General features: G+C 45.9%; 1 long non-coding RNA gene across 4 annotated transcripts; it reads left to right on the forward strand.

Moving 5' to 3' along the window:
* Window positions 1-3,478: 3,478 nt before the first annotated feature.
* LOC131407015 (uncharacterized) lies at window positions 3,479-14,110 on the forward strand. Of its 4 annotated transcripts, XR_009220432.1 has the most exons (4): window positions 3,479-3,666; window positions 4,023-4,137; window positions 10,699-10,875; window positions 13,673-14,110. It is a non-coding gene; the product is annotated as an uncharacterized LOC131407015 (long non-coding RNA). The 4 variants fall into 4 exon arrangements; XR_009220431.1 differs by having other exon boundaries at window positions 3,479-4,137; XR_009220433.1 differs by lacking the exon at window positions 13,673-14,110 and adding an exon at window positions 11,062-11,313 and having other exon boundaries at window positions 3,479-4,137.
* Window positions 14,111-14,680: the final 570 nt, after the last annotated feature.

Raw genomic sequence — 14,680 nt, forward strand, 5'->3', positions numbered from 1 at the left:
GATGCAGCTGGGACCCGTGAGAAGCTGTGCCATCCAGCCCAGGCGAAACCTGTCCAGAGGTGAAGACTGCTAATTGAGGCAACTCCTTGCATTGTTGAATTAACTCATTGTCCTTCCCAGCAACGCCTGAGGAAGATGGAGCCTCAGGAGTTACCTTCCAATTCAAAATCTACAATTATTTTAGAAGATAGTTTAATTAAAATTTTCACCTGTTTACAGCACCTGTGTTCCGTCAGCAGCTAGATGTGTTTAGCACCCAGATAGCACAGTTTGTTAGTTACAAAAGGAAGGTGCCAGATGGTGGTCATGGTTAATCCTCCCTGTCCGTGATTCGCAACATTGCAGTAGTGACTGGAGGATCCAAGGGGTCAAAACTGCCATTATGGTCCACTGCCCAGAAAAGGAAAAGAAGTATAGAGGAGGAGAGAAGGAAGGAGAGAGCATAGGATAAAGACCCCGCATTTGCTGATCACCTGCTGTGTGCTAGCGCCTCACGCTCCTTTTGTACCATATTTAATTCACACAGCCCCTCTGAGGGGTAGGAATGACTCTGCTCATTTTAGGAACCAAATGAGGAAATAGCCAGAGAATGGTAAGTTTCTCAAGGTCACACAGCAGAGCCACGTCCTTCGGGAGGAGCAAAGGGAGGGGAATGAAGGAGGCAGACAGGAAAGATGGAAGAGAGAGAATGAGGCTCAAAGCATTTGCTGGAAACGTTTCAGAGAGGCAATCATGCTCCAGTCGGAGGAGAGTCATCAAATCCACAGCCCCTCTAGAGAGGAAGGCTGCTGTGATTCGCCTGCTCTCGGATGGGGCCGCCTGTGAGGGGCCGGTCCTGCTGAATGTTTTGAGGTTCTCGACCCTTTGCTGACGCCACCAGTTTCCTGTTTACTGTGTGTTTTCGTGCCTCTGTGTCTTCCAGGTTCACTCTGCCATAGAAGAGGCTTTTCTGTACTGTTATCTAGGACTGAATGCAGGAAAGACTTGGAACCTTCCAGAAAATGATATCTTTGTGTACAGTGGGGAGGATACAAGCAGAAGCTTTGGAATCAGACGGACTCAGTTAAGTCCCAGCTCTGCCACTGACTGACTGTGTGACTTCAGGCAAGTTACTTACCTTCTCTAAGCTTCAGTTTTCTCAGTTATAAAATGGGGATCATAATAGTATCTCCTTCATAGGGCTATGAGGTAATGTATGTAAAACACTTAGCACCAATTCTGGCATGTATTAAATGCTCCATGTCCTTTGGCTTTTGTTATTTTCAGTATGTCCCAATTATACACTCTTGATCTAAGGGGCACCACGTCAATAAAAGTTTCTAGAAAAGCAGCCCTGGTTTGGGATTATCTGGTCAACTGTGCCAAGATCTGCTGGGGTGGGTGTGGGGCCCTGTCCTTGGCCAGTCTCCATGTAAAACTGGTGGAGATGGGGGAGGGATGAGCTGGTTTGGGGGAAGCAGCAGGCCTGGCCCCAAGAGGAATCAGTACTTAAGCGGCCCCGTCTGAAAGTGCTGAGGGAACCAAGAGATTTTAGGCAACCGCACTTGGAGCTCTGTCCTTTTCCTGCAAATAAGCGCTTTACCTCCCTACCTGAGATGCTGCCTCAAATTCCATTGAGATACATTTGGGGTCTCAAAATCTTTTGTCGGCTTCAAAAAAGTCTGGAAAGAGTGCTGCCTTAAGCCATTGTCACCCTCTTCAGATAGCTGACATGTAGTTGCCCCTCGTCCTACAAAATATTTCGCTCAGTGGTTGAGAGGCAGGAAAGGGTTGGCGAGAGGGTCGGTGAATAGGCCTATTTAACCAACAGGGGCACAAATTCTGTCCATTTAAAAGCTTTTCCCAGAGTTAGCTCCGAAGGTCAGCGATCACCAGGGTGAAGGTCTCTGGAGCTCTCAAGTCCATGTAAAGGAGTGTTCTCAGTGCGTTCCTCCCTTTGATTATGGTTCCGATGTAGAGAAATTATTGTCTACTCAGTGGCTTTCAGGTAGAGAGACAAAGTGTACGTGGTGTGAAGGATGTGAAAATGGAGGGCCTGAAGTCGTGGGTCAGGTTTTGTGGTTGATTTCTCCCACGTATATAAACAGTGAGCAAATGTTTATAAACAGGAACTCTTCGTTTCAGTGATGAAAGCCTCTGATCCTCGCCCACTCTGATTGTTTGCACACACACACACGTGCATGCACACACTCGCACATCCTGTTTTTCTCACACACACAGCTGTGTGGAGCACGGAGCTGGAAAGGTGTTGAGAATCATTGACCAGGCTCATCTTCCCATCCCCACCAAACTCTCTCTTGTTAAGACCCGTCCAACCAGATGACATGCTGGCGAAATAAGCTGGTGTGTCAGCCCATCGTTTAGGCGGAAAATGCCACGGGAAGCGCTGGGAAAGGAGGGTCTCCAGCGGAAGTGGATGGATGGATTGCAGGGCTGGGGTAGGGACAGTCCCTATGGGTGCGGCCGTCCTTCTCCAGCCCTGGATTTGAGTCCCCTTCGGGGACAGTGCAGGTGGTGCCTGGGTGACTCACGCGGGCCGCCCTGCCCCAAACTTGCCCAGGCAGCGTCAACCTTGAATTGGGGGAATCAAAGTGAGTTCAAAGTGGGATTTGAGGACTTTTCATTTCTTGTATACATAGATAGAAACTGCTGCTGAGAGTCTTTCTTGCCTTCCTGTCTGGGTCTCTTAGCTTTTCTTACATTCCTTTGTCTTTTCCCCCATGCTCTGTGGGAAGGGTAGAATGGGACTTGCCAGGGGCATTCAAGCACACCCCTCTTCCTGAACAAGCTCTACCCCATCCTGTATCTTTCTCACATACTTAAGTGGCATTTTCTTATGGAACTGTTCAGATTTGCACACACGTTCCATATCCTGGACACATACATCTTTTGTGGCTGTATTAAGGCTTCACGTTCCTGGAGTGTTCGAGACTTGAGCTTTTCCAGAACGTCTTTGGACCCACCCTGTTCCCCTCATTTTTGATCTTTATCCTCAATGTTTTACCTGCAGTAACTGGGGTTTGTATCCTTTTTGTAAATAGGCATTTTCAGCCTAAAAGAATTTGTGGGTTTGTCAAGTGACTTTGTGTAGTGTCTGTGATTGTCCTGCTACCAGGTTTGCAGAAGATAAACAGAAAAGGAAAGAGACCTCTCCTTTACATTAAAAATAAGTACGATTTTCAATTTCTAAATTAAGAGCTCTTTCTTCTCTTTTTTGAAAATAAATGTACAATTGTCTTGACAACCCTCCCCAAAAATACTTGGTACCAATGTTCCCACTCTGTTAGGCTCCTTCCCAGAGCAAGGATCCCTAACCCAGAACCAATGAGCCAGTGTTTGTGAGTGGGCCTTGTGCATTTTCTAGGGGATGGGTCCCCTGATTTCATTTGAATGTCAAAGAGCTTCTGGGCTCAACAAAGATTGAGACCCACCACCCTGGGTCATCTTTGACACCTTCTCTCTTTTATCCCCCCAGACAATCCATCCACAAAGTTCTCTCTCTACAGTGCCCCTCAGACCCAGTCTCCCACCCTCCTTGTCCGGGTGACGCCTGCTCCATCATCTCTAATCCAGAGACATCCTGCCAACATCCCTGCTCCCAATCCCTCTCTCATCTGCTGTCCATTCTACTCATCACTGCTGGAACGTTGGTCCTCGAGCACCCAGGTCGGTAGCAGTTTCTCAGCCTCTGACTCCCGACCATGATCTTCCAGGCAAGGACCTCTCTTGCCAGCAATCCCAGCCAACTCTCTGCTCCTCTCTCAAACTTCTTATTGAAGTGGAAGGGGAAGACTGCCTTGGATTTTAATCCTGGTTCTGCCACGTGATAACTGTGTGGCCTTTGACAAATTACTTAACATCTCTGAGACTTGATTTTTTCATCTGAGAGGGGTAACATGTCTCTATGACCGGTTCTTGGTGAGGATCAAATGAGATAGTATGTGTAATAAAGCTGGCACATTGCTCATCAATTGCTTCATCAATGTTTCTCCCCTTCCCTTCCTTCCACCCCTACTGCCCAGTGCTGGGCTTTGCAGAGTGGCCTTTCCATAAGTGCCTTTGCCTGATGGTTTCCTACAACTCAATCAAAGTCACCTCAGAGGTCTGCAGCTAATCGTCCAAGCTTGTGGATTTGGGGTGAGTATTGGGAGGTGAACTCGGAAGGCATAGAGATCTGAGGGGAGGGAAATATTTCAGAGGTGGGGTGGGGCCTACAGTTGATTTAGGAGAGGTGCTCTGGGGACAGGTTCCCAGCCTCACCCTCCTTCTGAGCATCTGCTGAATCTGGAGCATCAACAGGTTCCATCTGGATCCCAGAGAGAAGCCCAAGGAAGGTCTATCAAGCAGGCAGTTATCCCTTTGCATTAATTGTTCAGGCCAATGAGCAGCCTTTTGTCACAGGGTCACTTGGGGTCAGAAATGTTCCAGACTGTGTCTAGACAGTGTTCAGGTACATGACCGGGAAAGGAGCCCTCTTGATCTCCTCGCTCACCCCATTCCCCTCGCTTCCCTCCTACTTGGCATTTTTATTCCTGTTTTAGGCCAGAAATAGATATTGTGTTTGCCAGTCAATTTGTGAAAATAACAGAACGATTATCCCCCACAGAGTAACTTCTTAAAACATGAGTCAATTTTTTTTTCCTATAAATTGTCTGTTGACAACTTTTCCTGTGTCTGTGAGGTGCTTTGAGCTCCTCAGAAGAAAGATGTTACCTCAACACACAGTATTATCATTTTTGTTATCATTATTTCATAAGACAAGACCCCTTTAAAATGGCAATAAGTGTGGAAAGCAATTATTTTGTTTGCTTTGGTTACATCTTATGATAGCGAGGTGTGACATCCAGAAAGCAAAGGCACAGGAGGAAAACAAAAGCACTACGTATCTGTATGCCTCCTGTCATCGGAGGGTTTTACAGCCTTCACAGATGTTAATTCATTAATCCCAAGGGGTTATAAAGAGATGACCACTATTGTCCCCAGTTTTAAAGACAGGGAAAAGTTGGCAGACGTGGAGTTACCAGAAGAAAGAACTCTAACCTTCAGGAGTTATTTGAAACCCCCTTAGGGATGTGCTGAAAATGCCCTTTCTGGTCACACAACAGGATCACTGAAAGCCAACATAATATACTGACCGGCAGCTGATGGAAGGGCAGGAGCATCTGTGTTTCTTCCCACCCCTTCTGCAAGGAGGGCCTCCTCCCACACCCTCCTCCAGACATACTGACAACCCATGGTGCCCCTAGACACTTAGCGGGCACGACGTGGCCAAGCTGATAACATCACGTGGAAACTGCCAGAACTAAACAACTAACCCAATGGGCACCCACCTCGTAGGTTGTGAGAAAGCTCGCGTCTCTCGAGGTTGGGCTTGGGGTTCTTGGCAGTCGTGGAGCTCTGTCTGGACACAGTACTGCTCACCCAGTCCTGCCAGAATTTGTGACTGGTGGGCCACCAGGGTCATCCATTCATACATAGCGGTATGGCAGGCAGATGTGCTGTACTGGGAGGCCAGCAGGTTTGGGACTCAGGTAGACCTCAGTTTAACTCCCAAGTCACCTCTTACTAGCTATGCAATTTGGGGCAAAGTATTTTCCAAGACTGTTTCCTCACTGGCAGAATGGGAACAATATTTTCCTTGTAGGGTTGTTGTGACAATTATTGCTAATACACGTATAACACCAGCCACAATCGGGGATGTGGCGGGAGTGGCTCCTGCTGTCAGGTGAGAGTGGATTGTGTGTTCAGTGAGGTCGTGTTGGTAGCTTGAAACTTGCCATGGCAAGTGTATTTCCTCCATGGAAATCAGCAAATGCTACAAAGCAAGGCTAATTTTTTCCCCTGAGTGCCGATTTATCAGCATACCACTGCATAGTAGGCACTCAATAAATGTAGCTATTATTAGTAAACTCAGGTAAAGCCCATGTTGATTCAACGTGTAGAAATAGAATACATCCATTATATGGAACACAAAATCACTGCTTGTTTTACAAGGAAAGTGAAATCACGTCTGCCCCAAATTGATCACACAGAAAGATGAATGGGTGGCCTCTCTTGGTACATGGAGCTTGTCATTTAGATCTATTGCTTTTGCTTATTGAACTTGGGAGCATATTTTGCGTTTCTTCTAGTAACTCTAGTAATTGTTTGGCTTATAAGAATGCACTGGCTAAAATCCAAACCGACAGGAAAAAAGAGAGTTTTGGAAATAATTTTCACTATTTCGAAACTGGAGAAACAGCTTGTCAATCAACAAACATCCAACATTGTGCTTGATTCTACAACTGGTATAAAAAATAAGCAAAATAATTCTTGCCTTCATGAAACCCACAGTATGCATGGGGTGGTGAGGGAGAAGGCGCCCATATTTGAAGTAATATAAAAAATAACTTTCGAAATCCATGATATGCTACAATATGCTTCCACAGAGAAGAAATTTAGGCACAGGGAAGTGAAGTAAATTTTGTCAGGTTACACAACTAGTAAGAAGCAAAGCTGGTATTTGAACTGAGGCTGTAGATCCAAGAGTCTTTCCAGAAATAATTAGGGAACAAGAGATGGCATTATACACGGAGATAAAAATGGGGTAAATTTTGTATATAGATACTTAGAGAATGGGCAAACTATAACAAGATGCTAATTATTTGGTCTTGGGCAACAAATGTAAGAAGATCAGAACAACTGAAAGGGGGCAGGAATCACCGTGGACTAACCACTAATGGGGGAAGCCCTGTGGAAAAATGTCATTTTTCCTGTAACTCAACAGATAGTTACACATTTTTGTGATATTTTGCTAAACAATGAACACAAACAGGTCTACGTATGTTTGCCCCAAATGCAATAAGCCATCTGATAAGACTGCCATGACCAAGATGGAAGGAGAGAGCCCCACAGAAGAGGGTGCAGAATGGCAGTAGACAAGGCCTCTCCTCCATGCTTGGACAACCCTGAAACATTAGGGAAGATTCCATCAAACCAATATTTTGGTAATATAGACCCAGTGTAGTTTTCTTATTATACAAATCTTCCTTGCTGTTTTCCTTCTTCCCCACCTTTCTTCTTGGTCTAATTTTTTTTTTTTTTTTTAACATCGATAGGCTTTTCTGACTGTAGCCAACCCAAATACGACTCCAAATAATAAATATTGGAGAAATGACGGTAAAGCCATTGCTTGGCTGGGGGGAAGCCATACTTCATTTCATACATCATTTACTACTGTGCTAGGCAGCAATTCCACAAAGCCAGGAAAGATTTAGAAAGTTAAGAAGGGAGGGAAAAAAACTCCAACATCACTACTCCATCTCCATTATCTTGTAAAGTTTATTGATGCACAAGAGGCAATTTATAATGGTACCCATGGCTGTTCTGATTTACACAAGTAAGGGCAAAATGGTGCTAAACAGTGTTTCTAAAGCATTTTGTATTTGTCACAGGCTTTATTGGAAAAGTAGTGATTTCTCTCTGTGACCCAAGTCTGGGTTTTCTAGAGCCTTGTTTTGAGTTGAAAGCAAATATCACACACATAATGCCGTGGAAGTTCAAGGTGGGCCCTGAGATGATTTGGGGTCTCCACGGCAGAAAAGTAATAGAAACTTGCCAATCAGCTTCAGCAACCACTATCCATCCTTGAGCTATGAACGAGCCAGAAAGGAAGAGACGGGGGAGCAGGAGGTAGGAGGTGCAAGAGACAGAAGAGGGGACTCCTCCTTCCCACCTGATCAGCAATGCTGAAGAATCCCTACATATCTTTCCACCCCCATTCCTCCTCTGAGAACACACAGGTGCTCCTAATGTCCTTCAATTCCCCCAACTTTACGCCCTACTCCCCCCATCAAATATCACAAGTCCACGTGGGTGACCCAGAGGTCACACCCATGTTGTCTGGGTCCCAGAGTCTTCTCTGCGCAGACTTTCAACCATCTATGGTACAGTTTCCTGACAATCTGCCACTCCCAGCAGCACGGAGGCCTGAGGTTTGCAGACCAGAGTGGTGGGCACTTGGAGGAGGTACTCCTGACACACCAAAACCTTCACCTCCTCCCTGCTGAGAGGTTGGCGACCTCAGGAGCGGCCTGAGTATTTAAAGTGTTATTGGGATGGAATTTTGGTTTCTTGTCCAAAAGAGGAAAGGGAAAAAGCCAGAAGTTTGGAAGCCTGGTCCCCAAGCAGTGTAGTGAGGGCATTGTGCTGGAGCCAGGCCACGCCCACTTCTCCCGGGCCCTTGAGCACGGCCTCTCAGCTCCGGGGGGCGCTTCAGAGCAGGTTCCACGGGTCTGCTCACCAGGAATCCTGCGGGTTCCTGCTCCTCCCCCACCTCCAGCTCTCTCAAGATAGGCCACAGAGCTGCCATCAGCCCACCTGGGCCCCTCCCAGGACCCTGGTTTCAGAAAGGTCGCTTTTATCTCTTTCCCCCAGTAGCTCCTGAGCAAACTCTTGTCCATTGAGTCCCACACACCTGTGCCAGGTGGCCTGTCCTACAGAATCACTTCCCTTCACTCTTCCTGAGAATTCAGCTGCAACATTCCTTTTCTACCCCTCCCCTCCAGGACCCCCGGCCTCCTCTAATTGTTCTCCTGGGAGTCAAATGCGCTCTTCAGGAGCTCTCAGCAGAAGGCTTTCCCTTTGGATGGCTTGAATTTGAAACCTGTGTGACCCCTCTGACAAGTTATTTAAGCCTTCAATTTCTCATCTGTAAAGTGGGGAGAAGAATACTGCCTATCCAGTGGTGTGCTGGTAAATGTTGAACAACTAGCTCTGAAGAAACCAACCAAACAAAAAGACACTTCTGCTTTTATAGCACTTGCCGGTTTCCATGGTGTCAATACTTCCATCATGGCCAGTTTCAAGCTAGCACCACGATGCCACTGAAGGTGGAGTTGGGAGGAGATGCACACATTGGGCGTTGGGAACTGGCTCCAGACACCCTGGCACCTGTCCAAGGAGGTTATCGGGGTGCTTGAACTAGATAATGTGTAGGCAGTGTTTAGTGCAGTGCCTGGAACGCAGTAGGTGTACTTACTATACCTGTGGCTCACACCAGCCAGGGCTCTCAGCCTGCAAGCCTCTTGCGCTTCAGAAGGCAGCTAATGAATCCCCTCTTCTAGGGGAAGCAAATTGCAAATGATTTTTAAGTACTATGAGGCTCTCTTTCCTGGCTTCTGATAAATTGCTCTGAGCACCTTCTTGGAAATAACCCAGGGCCAGTGCATGTGCATCAGGGTGGCATTGGAAAGGCAATCACTTGAAGTATCTCCTCCCTGCCACCCAGACAGCTGAAGCTCGCCTCGAGAGCCACACTAAGCTGCCGTGGCCAGCAGCACAGCACTTGCACCAACACGCAACATATAGAACATCATTTTACTTTAGGCTCGTTCTTCATGCATTTGTTCCTTTCCTAAGCAACAGCTATGCTGCTGGCCACATCCAACAAAGGAACAAAATCACGTTGTTCAAAGCAAACAACTCCAGTATCAGTTGGAACAAATACACAATCACACTCCCAGACCTCAATCTCCAAACCCAGCTGGACAAAGCAGAGGGAAAAGGCTCAAGGCCACAAGGCAGGAAAACACACCTTTATCTGCTTTCAAAAGGCCTTTATCAAGTGCAGTTTTCATGTGGGTTTTTCCCCCCCTGACTGTTACTAATATCCTTTTAGAAACCTGAAAATAGCATGTCTTTCCTTACTGATGGGTTCTGTTCCAGTGACTTTGATTGATTTATTTTTTCCCCCGCCACCCCCTGTGTTTAGAGGAGGACAAAAATGATTTCTTTCGCTTCTCAGTTCGTTTTTTAAGTTCCCCATAGTTAAGACTGTCCTTTCACCTTTGTAAACTCAGTCTCCCCATCTGTTGGACTTGATGATTATTTTAGATTCTTCTACCATTAGATATCCTCTGATTCTGTGAGCAATCACCCCTCTTCTGGTCTCCTGTCCCAAGGCAGTCAGGGCTCCTTGGCAGAAGGATTTACTTTATGGAAATTTACCACCTGCAATTTACTACTGCAGACAGGTATGCCTGACAGACGGTTCACAGCCCTCTGGGTTCTTGATGCTGGGCACACAGGGAATCTTCTAGAGAACTGCGCCTGAGGGTCATTGGCCGGCTGAGGGTCAGGAATGCACAGGATCCAGCCTTTCTGCAAATGTGGACAGTTGGAGGGACTGAGTATCCCACCAGGTAGCAGAGGTTGGAATGAAAATGAAACTAGACTGGCCCTTAGCCAGTCTTGAATGAGTGGTGTCGCCTTTTGTACACATTTAAAAAAATGATTCTATTTAGAAAAGTTACTGGTTACTTGGCAAGCCCCTAGGTAGGAACTGCTCACAGACACATGGGAGACTGCTAACCACAGTACGGTGGGAGAGCAACAGGGAAGCCCAATGAATTAGTCACTAAGGGAGACTGACCCAGGGAGAAATAACCCTGCCTGGAGGCACAGGAGGGGCAGGTCCTTAAAGACTCCAAGGAAGAGGAGCTGTGTCTTGAGGAATGAACAGGATTTCTCCAGGCACAGAAGGGGGAAGGAGGGAATTCTGGGCAGAGGGAACAGCTTAGGCAAAGGTGCAGAGACATGAAGTGTCCACAAACCTGTGTGCACGTGGCCCTGGCTTGGCATAGGTCTACACTTCCTGAACAGAGGGTGAAGGAACTTTCTTTTGAGCTCATTTATCTATTAAAAAAATTATTTGTTAAGTGCTTTCTGGGATTCTCGGTTGATGACAAGTGCTGTGGCCAATACCAAAGGAGCGTAAGATGTCCCCACCAGATGCACACTCTTCCTTCCCTTTATCATCCTCAAAGTTTTTCTCGAATCCCTGCTTTGAAGACCACCATGGCCTGAAGGGAAGGTGCCTTCCTTTGAAACTTCAAGGTAATTATTGTCTATATAATTAAATTTTACTATTAATCATGACTTGCTGTATTTCTTATATTGTTGCCTTGAACTGTTATTTACATTTTAAAGTACTATTTAGTTCTCTATTCATTTTTTTGTTTTTTTGTGAGAAAGATCAGCCCTCTGCTAACATCTGCCAATCCTCCTCTTTTTTTGCTGAAGAAGACTGGCCCTGGGATAACATCCATGCCCACTTTCCTCCACTTTATATGGGATGCCGCCACAGCATGGCTTGCCAAGCGGTGTGTCGGTGCGTGCCCGGGATCTGAACTGGCGAACCCCGGGCTGCCGCAGCAGAGCGCGCGCCCTTAATGGCTTGTGCCACCAGGCCAGCCCCAGTTCTCTATTCATTTTTAAATCAACTTAATTGAAGTCTAAATCTACATGCAATAAAATGCACAGAATTGAAGTGTACACAGTTTGATGACACATGTGTACACCCCAACAGAATAAAACATCCTATCACTTCAGAAGGTTCTGCCATGCCCTTTGCCTCCATCACTATTCCACCACCCATCCAGACAGCCCAGACAACCACTGATCAGACATCTATTATCATAGCTTAGTTTTTCCTCTTCTAGAATATCATACAAATGGAAGCGAATGGTAGATAGTCTTTTGTGTCTGGTTTCTTTTGCTCAACATAATATTTTTGTGATTCATCAATGCTGAGTCTATCCATAGCTTGTTAATTTTTATTGCTGAGGAGTAGTATATCTCATGAATGCAATAATTTTTCTTTTTTACCCCTTCCTCTATTAACAGACATTTGGGCTGTTTTCTCCATGCATTTCTTTTTTTTGTCTTGATTTTCTAACTAGGTTGTGAGCTTAAGGGCAGGATGTGTCTCATACTCTGTCCCTACCCGTGAAGCACCTTATTCAGAGCCGTGTCAGATTGGATCCTCAAATGTGTTGGTTAATTGAATTATATTTGTGGATGAGATGTGGTCCCTGCCTGTTAAGACCTTATAATCTAATTATGAAGGCAGCTACAAACAAAAATCAATGATTCCGAGGCAACACACTTATACATTCATTCAGCAAGTATTTAGTTTAGCGAAGAGAGAAGACATGCCCATGAACATCTAAAGCATAAAGCAGGAAGTGAAATGTGATGTAAAAGAAATTCAGAAGAGGAGCCACGGAAACCCTGAGAGTGAAGTGATGTCTTTTGCTGAGAAGCTCAGGGAAATCCACAAGGAGGAGGAGCAGATGCACAGGCCTCAGAAGCTGGGCAGGGTTTGGAAGTGGGGAGGCCACTATGGACCAGTAGTATAGGGTCCAACAGGAGGAAAGAGCTGAAAATGCAGGGGTAGAAAAGGGAAGGCATTCCCAGCAGTGGAAGGAAGGTGACCAAAGTCACAGAGGAAGCACTGGGCATGTAGGGAAGGATGTTGGTAGGTTTGAGCAGAGTGTGGGAAACGGCTGGAGTGACTGGGGGCTGGGAAGACAAGACAGGCTTAGATTACAGGGGGCCTTGAATGCCAAGCTAGGAAACCCATGAGAAAATTCAAACACATGTTACATGCCCATCAAACTCTCATGTGATGATTGTAATGCTATTATAATAATTGAGCATCTACCCTCTGCAAGGCAAAACCCCCACCATCTCTGAATCATTACATCGACATTACAGGGGAACCACGGAAACTCAGAGCGGGTAAGTCATTTGACTAGGTCCCACCAAAGGTGAACGTCAGAGTCAGGATTTAACCCCAATTTCTGATAACTGTGGTCTTTACCCACAACAGGTGGTAAATGCATGTGAGGTGTAAACAACCCAGAGTGTAAAGGTCACACATAGAGAGTCTTTTTTGTGAAAGTCATAGAAATAGAGTTTGATTGTTTGTTTTAAAGGGAGGAAAATGCAGTGAAATTATTATGATCAATAACGCTACATACTTTGAGGACTTTATACTTTTCCAGTAATTTCATATTCATTATGTCATGAGACCCTTTTGATAATCCTGACAGTTCAGCAAGTCAGGTATTATTACTATTATTATTATTATTATTACGACTATTATTCCAGATTGTTCAGAGGAAGAAACCAAGACCCCAAGGAGTTGAGAACCTTTCCAAAGGAACTTTACTTATTAGCCAGGACTTAAATCTGCATCTCTTGAATGAATTTCTACAACCTGTTATTGGAGAATAAGAAGGAAGGATTCTATTGGATAAAAGTGTCTAGAAGACCAGTGTTGCCAAACCAAGTCAACTGATCTCAAGCTCTCTCCTACCCCACCCCCAATGCACTACTGGCCTATGGGTAGTCTGAGAGGGGGCTTAGAATAAGTCAGGATAGGGATCTGATTCAGAGTTTTTACTGTGAACACATGTGAGTCAGATTTTTCTTCTGTAACAAGAGAGGGTTGAAGATGTAGATCTCTGAGCTTCCTGCCAGTGTAGACATTTGTCCTCCGATCCTCAGGGCCATGGTCAGAAAGGGAGTTGTCTGCACTAAGAGCTGGGAGAGACCCCTAAGTCACGTCTGCAAGGGTGTAGGACTTGCAGCTCTGGGCCTCCACTGGACCATGGACAGTCCCTCCACACTGGCCTCCCCATGCCCATTCACTCTCTTAGCCTAAAGCTTCTTTCTGCTGCCTGATGTGGCAAGCTCTCAGCCTGGGCTGGGCACTGCATAGACAGGCCTGGGCAAGCTGAGTACTGTGACCCAGGGTGGGGGGTGGGGGTGGGGCTAGCTGGGAACAAAGAGTATTTCAAGAGGGGATGGCCTGGAGGAGTTTACCTTTGTTGTCATTTTGCCTCAGGTGAATCCAGAACAACTAGGAACCAGAGAGGATGAGTCAATGACCAACTGTGAGAAACCACTGCCATAAAACAGAGCTTCTGAAGAACCATCTTAAGGGGGCTGAGGCTCCTACCCTGGAGGTCTCTTTTCCAGACCCCACTCCCAATTTGGGATCTCCCAAAAAGTGTGTTTGCTTTTGTGTGCACATGATCTCTAAGAGAGTTTGCTAAACTACTTGAAGGAATCACTTACTACTACCTCCATTTATTCACCACCCGCTTCCTCCTTAATCCATGACAACCTGACTTCCATCAGACCAGTCACCCAATCACCCAATACTGGATGCTCCAAATAGAAACAGTTATCTTCCTCACTTTGCATAGTCATGCTTCTCTTGAAATATACACATGTTGTGAAAGGACTCTAGAAATAAATCTTTGCTCGATAAAATTCTCTACACATGCATTAATTTTTCTCCTTCTAAACATCAGCCAGGCAGTTAGCAAATAATGACTGCCCTTGGTCATTGCTGGGAGAATAAAGTATATTAAAAAAGGGGGGCCAGTTGCTTGACAATTACGCTGTCTAGGTTGAGAGTGTAGAGAGGCTGGTCTGTCATTGCCTTCTGCCTCATAGGAAGACACTAATAGCAATCTTCGGCCATAATAATTGTCCAGTCCATTTTCTCCTGAACCAAGTTTGCTTAAGTTCTAAGCCTGAATATCAAAGAGAAACGAAATCTTACATATAAACGTGACCTTTCAATCACTTGAAAAAGGCATCCTCTCTCTCTCTCTCATAAACACAGCAGTCTTGCTTAGAGCAATCTTGAGCTCTGAGCTGTGAAGAATTGCTGTAGGTAGGAAGACACTTTAGCTCTGGAATTCAATTAACTGTCAGCACGGCTGTTGGAGTCAGGATGAGTCACTCCTCTTCAGCAAGCGGGCATGGGGGCTGTGAGCCTCCAAGATTAATGGTGATTGATAAGCTGCTGGAGGACCAGGACTCGAAGCCTCCCAGAATCCCT

This window comes from Diceros bicornis, chromosome 6 (assembly GCF_020826845.1).
Source record: "Diceros bicornis minor isolate mBicDic1 chromosome 6, mDicBic1.mat.cur, whole genome shotgun sequence".
Classification (NCBI taxonomy): domain Eukaryota; kingdom Metazoa; phylum Chordata; class Mammalia; order Perissodactyla; family Rhinocerotidae; genus Diceros; species Diceros bicornis.